This window comes from Rhinopithecus roxellana, chromosome 1 (genome assembly GCF_007565055.1).
Source record: "Rhinopithecus roxellana isolate Shanxi Qingling chromosome 1, ASM756505v1, whole genome shotgun sequence".
Lineage (NCBI taxonomy): Eukaryota > Metazoa > Chordata > Mammalia > Primates > Cercopithecidae > Rhinopithecus > Rhinopithecus roxellana.
Window position 1 is genome coordinate 91,967,281 of NC_044549.1, and position 12,611 is coordinate 91,979,891.

The 12,611-nt window shown below is 43.4% G+C and overlaps 1 protein-coding gene across 6 annotated transcripts in view; it reads left to right on the top strand.

Annotated features, from left to right (window-relative positions):
• Nucleotides 1–12,611, top strand: part of ATG7 (autophagy related 7) — a 277,811-nt gene that overhangs the window by 3,501 nt on the left and 261,699 nt on the right. The window contains exon 2 of one of the 6 annotated variants that reach the window (XM_030927943.1): nt 6,366–6,610. The exons of the other annotated variants lie outside the window; for them this stretch is intronic. The gene's annotated coding sequence lies outside the window, so the exon portion shown is untranslated. The remainder of the gene's footprint in view (nt 1–6,365; nt 6,611–12,611) is intronic. 6 annotated transcript variants of the gene reach the window in all.

Here is a 12,611-nt window from a genome sequence, read left to right on the forward strand (position 1 = left end):
ATTCACTCCATCTCAGACCAGCTTCAGAATGATCACTTTTGGGATTTCCTCACACCTTCATCCCAGTTACCATCCTTGAACTTGCTCGGGTTTGTCAGCCTCTGTTTGAGTGTGTGGTACAGAAAGGAAGTCCTCTTTCCTTGAGGACTCTTAACTATGCAGAGCAAGACTGCACTTTTCTTGTGGTAACCTAAAGCCCTGCCAGCTCCATAGTAGAAACATTGTGCTTTTGACACTATTACACTTGTGTGCCACCAAATAGGCCCTCAGCATGGCTCAGCCCTCCCCATATCCTCAGGCAGGTCTCTTGCCCATTTCCCTTTATGTCTTCCACGTATTCATTCCTCTCCTCAACCTCCTACCTTGACTTTTGCTCCACTAAGTTGCAGCCATCAATTAAGGCATCTCAACTTCCTCTTCTATCCTTTACCAACTGATCTTTAGCTGACCCTATCCTTTTGCCTTTTATTCTAATTCTGTGAAAGAAATGGTGTTTAAGACTAAGTCCTCTATTTGTGCTTGAGATCCCATCTCCTTCTTTGCCTCAAGGACTAGGTTCCATCATTTGTTCATTTTCTTTCCTGTTTCCTCAACCCTTCTCATTTAAATATTCTGTGTTTACTCTCGTTTTGAAAAAAACAAAAACCCTCCAATTAACCTATGCTGCACCCTGTCACGCCTCTTTTACCCAGCCACCTTTCTTGGAAGACTTATCTAGAGTTGCTACCTCTACTTCCCTAAGTCATGGCTACAATCCTGCTCTCGTCCCACCAGTCCCCAAAGTCATCAGACCTCGACATAGCCAGAATACCTGACTACTTTTCCTTCCTTATCTTTCTTGGCACATCTGACATTGCTGACCTTGCCCCTCACTTAGGAAAACCCAGTCCTACTTTGTATTATCTCTCTGGTCATTTGTCCTCCATTGTGGGCTCTTTTCTTCCCCTTTGTCCCTCACATGCCATTTTTTGTCAAGACTGTGCCCTCTACTATATTCTTCTCAACCCCAGCTTCAAGCTTCAAACTTGTTTATATGCTCATGACCCCTGTTCTGTATCATGAGCCCAGATCTCTCCTGAGTGCTACCCTCAAACTCAAACAAGTCTGAAACTAAGCTCCTCATCTTCCCTTTGAAACTGCCGTTCTTTCTCTGTTCTTAAATCTTGCCAATTCCCCTCCTTCCATTTAGTCATCCAAAACAGAACCCTGAGAGTCACCTCAGACTCTTCCTCTGGTACTGTCCCTCCTTTCCATCTTCCAAGCCCAGGCATTGATCAGAGTTCTGTAGATTCAACTTTGTTGCTATCTCCTGACACACATCTCCTCCATTTCCTCCCTTGCTCCCTCAGTTGAGGCCCCCCTCCCTTCCTACCTGTCTTTCTGCACAGCCTCCCAGCTGGTTGCCCTGCCTCAGCAGTCCAGTCCTCACTGCTATGGATTGCCTTTACTACGATAGAGATCTATGCAGCAATACAAAGGCATAGCTTTTCACATAAGACTTTTCATGATATGGCCTTTGCCTGCTTTTATGGCATGGTCCATCTACTCTGCCCCATATGCCTCTCCTTGCTGCCATACAGAACTCTACTGGGGGAACGTGCCCCCAATATTTCAACATAGATTCTTTCTATTTTCCGTGTCAGCTGGCCGAGAAATAAAGAGAAAGAGTACAGAGAGAGGAATTTTACAGCTGGGCCTCTGGGGGTGACATCACATATTGGTAGGACTGTGATGCCCACCTGAGCCGCAAAACCAGCAGGTTTTTATTAAGGACTTCAAAAGGGGAGGGGGTATACGAATAGGGAGTAGGTCACAAAGATCACATGCTTCAGAGGGCAAAAAGGAGAACAAAGATCACATGCTTCTGAGGAAACAGGACAAGGACAAAATCAGAAACTCCAGATAAGGGTCTTTGTTCAGCAGTGCACATATTATCTTGATAAACATCTTAAACAACAGAAAGCAGGGTTCGAGAGCAGAGAACCAGTCTGACCTCCAATTTACCAGGGCAGGGTTTCCCAATCCTAGTAAGCCTGAGGGTACTGCAGGACACTAGGGCATATTTCAGTTCTTATCTCAACCGCATGAGACAGACACTCCCAGAGCCACCATTTATAGACCTCCCCCCAGGAATGCATTCCTTTCTCAGGGTCTTAATTATTAATATTTCTTGCTAGGAAAAGAACTTAGTAATATCTTCCCTACTTGCGCGTCCATTTATAGGCTCTCTGCAAGAGGAAAAATATGGCTGTATTCTGCCCGACCCTGCAGGCAGTGAGACCTTATGGTTGTCTTCCCTTGTTCCATGGAAATCGCTGTTATTCTGTTCTTTTTCAAGGTGTACTGATTTCATATTGTTTAAACACACATATTTTACAATCAGTTTGTACAGTTAACACAATAGTGGTCCTGAGGTGATGTACATTCTCAGTTTATGAAGGTAACAGGATTAAGAGATTAAAGACAGGCATAAGAAATTATAAAAGTATTAATTTTTGGAACTCATAAATGTCCATATTAAAATGAAATCTTCACAATTTATGTTCAGAGATTGAAGTAAAGGCAGGTGTAAGAAATTATAAAAGTATTATTTGGGAACTGATATACGTCCATATTAAAATGAAATCTTCACAATTTATGTTCCTCTGCCGCCACTCCAGCCGGTCCCTCTGTTCAGGGTCCCTGACTTCCTGCAACAGAACTCATTTGTATTTTCTCAAACATACCATCCTGGTTCATTCATTTATTGTTTCAGTCATCAACAAGTATTTATTGGGCACCTATGAGGTGCTAAGACTGGTGTTAGAAAAACAATGATTAATAGGGGAAAATGAGAAGCTGACACGGTTCCTTTCTCATAGAATTTTCATTTATTCATTGTTTCAGTTATCAGGTATTTATTGGGCACCTATGAGGTGCTAAGTCAGGTGCTAGAAAAACATTGATGAATGTGGGAAAATGAGAAGCTGACATGGTTCCTTTCTCATAGAATTTTTATTCTACTGCGGAGGATAACTGCGTATGTGCTATGAAGGTGAGGTAGTTGGTGCTTTTTGAGGACTAGAATATAGGAGGATCAACCTAATCAGGAGCTGAGGGAGTCAGGGAAGGCTTCCCTTAGAAGTGATGATTGAGCTGTGATTTGAAAAGTGAGCAAAGAAAATCACTAGACGATGGATATGTGGAGGTGGCCAAGAAAATTCTAAGCTTATGCAGAGGCCATGGGGTGTTTCTGTAGTTGATGTGAGCTGAGTCAGCTTCCTCCCTTTGCCTGGAGAGTCCCCAGTCCCTGCCTCTAGCCTCCTAATCCAGGGGTCCTTGCGTGGAGCTAATGCTGCCACCTAACCGCCCCCCCCCTTTCCCAACCATCAACGGCGAGTTTGGAAGTTTGTGGAGCTGTTTTATTTTGCTTTGTTTTGTGACATTGACCAGAGGGCATTACTGCATTTATTGAGAGAGAGCCAGAGATGCTCAACATTCTGCAATGTGCAGGGATAGCTCTAAACAAAAAAGAATTGTCCCATCCAACATGCCAATAGGGGCCCTGTTGAGAATCTACTTGGATGTTCTTAACACCTTGGCTTAAGGGTTTCTATAGGACATTCTTAAAACCTTGGCTTGGTCAGGTATGGTGGCTTCCACTGGTAATCCCAGCACTTTGGGAGGCTGAAGTGGCCGGATCACAAGGTCAGGAGTTCGAGACCAGCCTAACCAACATAGTGAAACCCCGTCGCTACTAAAAATACGAAAATTAGCCAGGCATGTTGGCGGGTGCCTGTAATCCCAGCTACTCAGGAGGCTGAGGCAGGAGAAATGCTTGAACCCAGGAGGCAGAGGTTGCAGTGAGCCGAAATTGCGCCACCACACTCCAGCCTGGGTGACAGAGCAAGACTCTGTCTCAAGACTCCATCTCAAAAACAAACAAACAAACAAACAAAAACACATTAGCTTAAGGGTTTCTATAAGAAACACTGTTGCCTCATCAGTCTAATTTAGATGTCCTTCCTCCTGTATATATACCAACACCAGGCTACACTGTATTTGTTTTACCTCCAAATTGCTATACTCTGATTCCTCTTCTATTTTGCCATCTGTTTTGGCTTCAAAATTGTTAGCTCTTTAAAGGTGGGGACCGTAGTTTTTTTTGCCATTGAACCCTGAAATGTAGCACAGAGACAAGTATATAACGTAACTGTTTATTGAATAAATAACTAATGGAAACCCCAATTTCTTTTCTTTTGAGACAGAGTCTTGCTCTATCACCCAGGCTGGAGTGCAGTAGTGCGATCTCAGTTCCTGCAACCTCCGCCTCCCGGGTTCAAGCAATTCTCAACCTTCAGCCTTCCGAGTAGCTGGGATTATAGGCGCCTGCCACCATGCCCGGCCCTTTTTTGTGTTTTTAGTAGAGACAGGTTTCGCCATGTTGGCCAGGCATGTTATTGGTAAACAATATGATGTTAGTCCTGCTTTTTGAGTGCCTCCTATGGACCAGATGTATACATTTTCTAGTTGAATCCTCACAATAATTCTGCACAGTAGGTGGTATCCCTGTCTAACAGAAGAGGAAACAGACTCGGAGAAGTTGAATGATGTGTCCAAGGTGGTGTGGCTAGAAAGTAGCAGAGACAGAATTTGAACTCAGGTCTCTCTGGCTTATGAACCTATGCTCTTTCCAGTCTAGTAGACCATCTGCCTTGTCCAATTGTTTTCTTGAACTTAGATTTAGGGCCCTAGATTTACCGCTATAAAATTTCAAATCTTGTTAAAATAGGCCTACCATTCCAGATGGTCGGAGTCTTTTTTTATCCTGAATTTTAGTCACTTGTATTGCCTGTTTCTTCTTGTGTCATGACGTGTATAAAATTGATAAGCAAATCTATATCATTATCCAAGCTATTGGTAAAATATGGCAATAAGAATATTGAATATATTTATTTATTTGCCTATTCCCCCTGCTTTTAGCCCTAGCACAGGGATCAGTGCACATGAAATACTTAGTAAATGTTGATAAATATTCATTCATGTGAATAAATAAAATAAATTGGACAGGCCCAGAGACTAAGCCAAAGACCTGCTGCTATTAGCTCCTTTCTAATTAACATTAATTAATTCAGTAACCAAGATCCTTTGAATAAGATTATTTTACTAGTTCTTAATCCCTCTAATTACATCAGGATTCAATTCCCGTATCTTCATCTTGTCTACCGGGATTTCTAGAGCAGCCTTGTGAGAGACATTTCTGAGACCTGTATGTCCTGTGTCTATGATTCTTCCCTGATCAAGGTAGGAATGCAGTTACTCTGTCATGACTTTTTCTTAGAGAAACCATATTGGCCTCTTGTGATGACTTAGGGCTGCCTCATACAGTTATACAAGCTGTACACTGCACAAGAGGCCACATCAAAGGGCGTTCCATTTATATTGTAGGTATTGCGGGTACATTTTTGTAATGACAGTGGCAGAGAAGGCTACTATGTCTTGAGCTAACCTAATCAGTATATTACAACATTTCTCTAAAGGAAGTAAAATCTTGAAACAGGGGTGTAATTTTCTGATTGTACAAAGGTGCTAAGTGGACTACAGTGGCCCATATGGACCTTTCCTGGGAGCAAAACTTCCATCCACTGGTCTTTAGAACCCATCTTTATTCTTATCTTTGAAAAATCAGGCTGGCACGGTGGCTCACACCTGTAATCCCAGTACTTTGGGAGGCTGAGGCAAGTGGATCGCCTGAGGTCAGGAATTCGAAACCAGCCTGGCCAATATAGTGAAAGCCTATCTCTACTAAAAATATAAAAAATTAGCTGGATGTAGTGACGGGCACCTGTAATCCCAGCTACTTGGGAGGCTGAGGCAGGAGAATCGTTTGAACGTGGGAGGTGGAGGTTGCAGTGAGCCAAGATCATGCCATTGCACTCCAACCTGGGCAACAAGAGTGAAATTCCGTCTCGGAAAAAAAAAAAAAGAAAAGAAAAAAAGAAAAATCAAACATTTTGAAAATCTGAAATCAGGCCTTTGCTTGAGCCAGTTTTTCAGTACCTCTCTCATTTCTTAGGATTCTTTAAAGATCACCAGAAATGAAAACCACAGAGATGTTATTTTTTAGAAGCAAGCCTTCATAACTCAGCCAGCTTTTAGGAAACCATCATAGATTTTAGTTGTTGGTTGGCATAGGGCTCCACAGTGATTCAGACGAATCCAGGTGACTGTCTCTCAGATGAACAGAGGAATGGGCAACACTGTTGATCAATGGAGGTAACAAAAGGACTCAGAAGGAGGCACACTGCCCTCCATCCTTCTGGCAGTATTACTTCCTCTCTCCTCTTCCCCACATTTTCTCAGCTGTCATTATCCCTCCCATGTAGGCTTCTTAAACCCCATAATGCTGGTATCCAGTGCATCCATTCTCAAAAACTCAGGCTGACGGACACCAGATTGCATGTGAAGGTGAAGGATATTGTAGCAGAAGGAAACCCAAATAAAAGAAAAACAGCTCCTAGAAGTAACCAATGAGAAGGACAGATAGAGTTTGAAGACTGTGGATGTGACTGCTTGTTCCCTGGTTGACCCACTGAAGAAGAAATCCCGTTGATTGAGAGGTGGCTCGAAGGTGAGGAGGACAACTCACCCATCATAGCAATTTTCCTAACTGCCAGTGTGATCAGCTGTTACCACAGAAATCACCTGAAAGCACAGTCACAGACCCATTTGGCTGACTTGATGACTTGATGTCTTGTGGAGATGTTAGTTTGGCTCAGGGACATCTTGACTCTAATGCAACTTTTAAAAGGAAGTGAGGTTTCCGTACCCAGCTGGTTTCCCTGTAGGAGTCCTGAATTCTCATCTTCCGGTAGAGCCTACTCTTTCTTCTAAGTTTAGAACTTTTTTCCTTCTTTTGGAAGAGAAGGCTTTAAACCTCCCTATTTAACAGCCTTGCAGATTGTTTCCGAAACTCATGAGGTTGCAGAAGCATCATTTGTCTATAAAATGTACATTGGCTCCATATGCCAAAGCAGCCCCCTCCCCACTCCTGGTGATTTCCACCTCCTTTTTACACATCAGCAGCTAAGAACATATGCTGTTTGTCAGCGGGACTTGGTCATGTGGTTTGGTGCTTATTTTAATGACTGCCAGAGCTTGCAGCCCCGCAGCTGGGAAAATGAGAATAGAAGCCTGCTCTATGTGTTCCATTTTGGCCCAGAGAAGGCACTTCAGGGCCAAATTGCAGTTATTCTGGCACTTCTGCTAAGTGAATGGCCCCACATGGGCTCAGAGAAATCGGACACTGAGTGCTCGCTGCCCTTTAGAACTTGTTCTTTTGGACTTCTTGATGACCTGTAGTGGGAGACTGACCATTTCCTTTTAATTAAGCCTCTGTTGTGATTGCAGCGCTCTTTTGAGGGAGGTAGGCTTCAAATGAGGTGTGTTTTAGGCGGAGGAAATTTTCATAGTGAGCATGGGGAAGAGGGACCACATTAGTCAGGCATTGTTGGCTAATATGGGGCAGTGACAAGAAAAACTACCAGCAGCTACCATTTATTGACTGCTTGCTGTATGCCAGGCACTGTAACAAGCACGTCACAAACATTTAGCCCTCCCAGCAAGTTCTGGAGTAGGTATACCTGTCCTTATCTTACGCCTGAGTAAATCCATGTGCAGGGGGGTGAAGGAACCCGCCCTAACCTGCCCTAGGCTTCTCAGCCAATGGGAGGTGGAGGTGGAATCCACACTCGGGTTTATCTGACTAAAGACCGGATTCCTGACTGCATTACGTTACCTCTGCTTTTAGCATCCTTTCCCTGAACCATTAAAAACTCCCCTGCTCATGGTGGACACGGTGGCTCACTCCTATAATCCTAGCACTTTGGGAGGCCAAAGCAGGTGGATCACCTGGGGTCAGGAGTTCGAGACCAGCCTGGCCAACATAACGAAACCCTACTAAAATTACAAAAATTAACTGGGCGTGGTGGCGCATGACAGAGGTTGCAGTGAGCCGAGATCACGCCATTGCACTCCAGCCTGGACAACAGAGCGAGACTCCGTCTCAAAAACAAACAAACAGAAAAAAACTCCCCTGCTCTCCTAAAGCAAACAGACAAAAAACTAAAACACACACTGAAAAATTAGAGTGTGATACTTTTTAACATTATCAGACTGGTTTATGGAAACTAGAGGCCTATGTGTCTAGTTTCCCCTAAAGACGGGTTCTTTTTGTTTTTGTTTTGTTTGTTTGTTTTAGACGGAGCCTCGCTCTGTCGCCCAGACTGGAGTACAGTGGTGCAATCACTGCTCACTGCAAGCTCCGCCTCCCAGGTTCACACCATTCTCCTGCCTCAACCTCCCAAGTAATGGGGACTACAGGCGCCCGCCACCACGTCTGGCTAATTTTTTGTATTTTTAGTAGAGATGGGTTTCACTGTGTTAGCCAGGATGGTCTTGATCTCCTGACCTTGTGATCCGCCTGCCTCGGCCTCCCAAAGTGCTGGGATTACAGGCTTGAGCCACCGCACCTGGCTTTGTTTTTTTTGGTTTTTTCTCTCCCTCTGTTGTTTATTTTCTACAATAACTTCTTCACTTTAAAGTGAATTACTTCTTCATTTAAAAAATCCTGTATTTCTTCATTAAAAAAATATCCTACATGTCTTCATTTTAAAAAATTCTACACTGGCTTGATATTTGCTGTGTCCAATCCTAGAGGGAGAGTGGTTGGGCAGTCTCACTCCAGGAAGCACTTCTGCTTCAATTAATTCCATAAGCAGCCAGGCCAAAATACTTCCATCCTTAGCTTCTTTAATCACAAAATGCCAGAAAACTTTATGGAAATGATTTCCCATTTAGGCTCCTTATTTAGAGTAATGAATTGCTTTTTGCCAAAGCTAAATTTAAGTAGGTCATCTGTTAACTGTTGGATGAATAAATGAAGGTTCTCTTCGTAGGACTGGTATAAAGTTAGGAGTTTTATTCGACTTTTTAATTTTATTTTATTTTTCGAGACAGGGTCTTGCTCTGTTGCCCAGGCTGAAAAACAGTGGTGCAGTCATGGCTCACTGCAGCCTGGATTACCTGGGCTCAGGTGATCCTCCCGTCTCAGCCTTCTGAGTAGTTGGGACCACAGGCGTGCACCACTACTCCATAATAATTTTTTAAAATTATTTGTAGAGATGGGGTCTCACTATGTTGCCCAGACTGGTCTTGAACCCCTGGGCTCAAGTGATCATCCTGCTTTGGCCTCCCAAAGTGCTAGGATTACAAGCGTGAGCCACTGTGCCTGGCCCTTTTTTTTTTTTTTTTAAATTCCTTCCTGAGACAGGTTCTCACTCTGTCACTCAGGCTGGACTGCAGTGGCACAATCACGGCTCACTGCAGACTCAGTCTCCTGGGTTCAGGTGATCCTCCCACCTCAGCCTCCCAAGTAGCTGGGACTACAGGTGCCTGGCAAATTTTTTTATTTTTTGTGGAGATGGGGGCCCACCATGTTGCCCAGGCTGGTCTTGAACTCCTGGGCTCAAGCAATCCTCCTGCTTCAGCCTCCCAAAGTGCAGGGATTACAGGTGTGAGCCGCTGTACCTGGACCTATTTTACTTCTTTATTCATGGATAACATACATAAAGTGCACTGACTGCGAATGTTTAGCCTGTGGCTTTTTACGTAGGTATATGCCTTGTAACCACCACCCAGCTCAAGATACAGAATATTTCCATCTCCGCAGGAGCCTTCCTCATGGCCTTCTCCGTCAGTAGCCCCACCTCACCCTGTAATCACCATTCTAAATTCTGTCAGGTTGATTGGTTTTGCCTGTTGAACAAAGTATAAAGCTGTGTGTGTCTGGGTGATAAAATTGTTCTTACTATTTTATTTTGTAACAGTTTCAAACTTACAGAAATACTGTAAGAATAAGACAGAGACCTTCCACTTATCCATCTCCCAGAGACTCCCATTCGGTTTTAGTCCCAATAATGCCCTTTTATAGTGGAGCATCATCCCAGGATCACACGTGGCCCCCAGCTGTCACGTCTTTGTGGTCTCTTTCAATCTGGGACAGCTCCTTGTCTTCCTTTGACTTTTAAGACCTTGTCACTTTTGAAGACTATAATCCTGGTCATTTTGTAGAATGTTTTTCAGCTTGGGTTTGTCTGATGTTTCCTCCCATGAAATCCAGGTTGTGTATTTTCATCCGAACACTACAGATACTGTGTTCTTTCCATGGCATTCTATCAGATAGCACACAGTGTCTGTTTGTCACGTTGCTGCTGGTGTTAACTTTAATCTGTTCATTAAAATGCTATCTTAATGACCAGATACTGTCACTATTAGCTAGCAGAACACTTTCAGAAGGAAACATTTATTCTTGACCACTTTCATATGCAGTTGAGTAAGGTTTTATTTGCACTGATTTGTGCATGCATGTTTCCTGCCTGCTAAAGTCTTAGTCCTGAAAAAACAATAGTAGGTTTAGAGACCTAAGTTATATGGCATATCGTCATATGTTCTTTATTCCTTACTCCATATTCTGTGGTCATTAGCTTATGGGGTTTGTTCTCATAGTAATAGAAGTCTGGGTTATTTCTTTATTTTGTTTCTTTTGGGGAGGACGTCTATAGAAAGTTCCTTGTGTGTTTTTTTTTTTTTTTTCTTTTCTGAGACAGGGTCTGGCTCTATCACCTAGGCTGGAGTGCAGTGGTGCCATCTTGGCTTACTGCAGCCTTAATCTCCCGGGCTTAAGCGATCCTCTGCCTGAGTCTCCCAAGTAGCTGGGAACACAGGCACATGCCACCACCATTACCAGCTAACTTTTTAATTTTTTTTCATGGAGAAGGAATGTTGCCCATGTTGCCCAGGCTGTTCTCAAACTCCTGAGCTCAAGCTGTCCTCCCGCCTCAGACCCCCAAAGTGCTGGGATTGCAGGTGTAAGCCACCACACCCAACCTTTTATTATTATTATATTTTATTTGTAAATTAATTTTTTCTAGAGATGGTGTCCTGCTATGTTGCCCAGGCTGGTCATGAACTCCTGTCCCCAAGCAGTCCTCCTGCCTCAGCCTCCCAAAGTGCTGGAATGCAGGTGTGAGCCACTGTGCCTGACTGATAAAAGGTTTCTAAAATTCATCCTAGTAATGTTTGAGAGCCACTCTGCAAGGGACTAGGGACATTGAAAGGAATATGACCCAGGATCATATTTGTAGAATTTACAATCAAGTTTGGTGGAGGCAAACAGGTAAGCAAAGAGTTGAAAAACAATACCAATTGTCTAGGTGGCTTAGAGCCAGGAGTGATTAAGTATAGCTGCCAGGGGAGGAGTATGAGGGGAGTGAAGACAGGCGAGGCACCTCTGAGAAGGCTTTCCTGAGCAGGTCACCTCTGAGCTGGCTTTTCAAAATGCCAGGCAGTCACAGAAGCAAGGCGACGGAGAACAGGGAACGCTTTTCAGACATAGGGGTTGTCGGTTCTAGGTAGGCCATGGGGGCCTGAGAGCCGCTGTTAAGGAGCATCAAGTCACAGGTGAGGAGTGACAGGGCTGCGGGGTAGGACTAGGAAAGTCAGAAGGCAGCAACAGGGGTCTGGGAGAAAGCATAAGGAAACCATCAGAGGTGTAGTCATATGCCTGCTTAGGATGTAGAATGCTGCTGATGCAGTCTTTCCGGAACGTTATGAGCCTCAATAAATATCAAATGAGCTTCGTCTTGGCTTAATGATGCTGAGAGATGTGTGAATGTTTTGAGTAGACTATATTTACCAGTTCATAAAGAAGTATTTGCAGTGTTACAAGGTGCCTATTGCAGACCAGCAGATGTGGCCTTAGAATCGGGCCTTTGCCCTCAGCAGCCCTCACTGATCTTTACTGCCCTTTAAAAAGATTATGCCAAAAATGTCAGTCTCCCTCAAAACAAAATACGTTATTGGCACCTTCAAAGAATCAAAGGATAACAGGTTTGGAAGATCATTTAGTCCAGAGGTCAGCAAACTACAGCCTGTGGGTCAAATCCTGCCTGAGGCCTTTTTTTGTGCAGTCCAGGAACTAAGAATGTTGTTTGCATTTTTTTAAGGGTTGTAAAAAAATAAAATACACAACAGACTGTTTGAGGCCTGCAGTGCCTTAAAATATTTACTCTCTGGCCCTCTTCAGGAAAAGCTTGCTAAACCCTGGTCTTGTTTGACTGCCTGATACAGTAATGCTTTGTGCAGTATTACACGGCAAATAATCATCCAGTATATGCTTGAACACTTCTACTAATGGAGAGCTCATTGTCTCTCTGATCTATTTCATGTTTGGACAATTCAAGCTATTAGTAATTTTTAAACTCTGCTGAAATTTATCTTACTATATAACATCCATCCATTGGCCCTTTGTGGGAAAAGAGAGCTAATATTTCATTTCAACCTTTACTGAGCTCTTAATATGATCTAGGCACTGTGCTCAGTCCTGAAGAAAGGTGAGTAAGACATGGTTCTTGTTTCAGGGATCTTCCAGCTATGATTTCTTGGAACCAAAGCAGTCGAACTGCTAGTCTTTTTTCTCTCTCTTTGTCTTCTTCTTGCCATTGGGTTAGGACTTTTTTCTTTAATTATTTTAGTTATTTCTATATTGTTATTTTATATACATAATACAAACT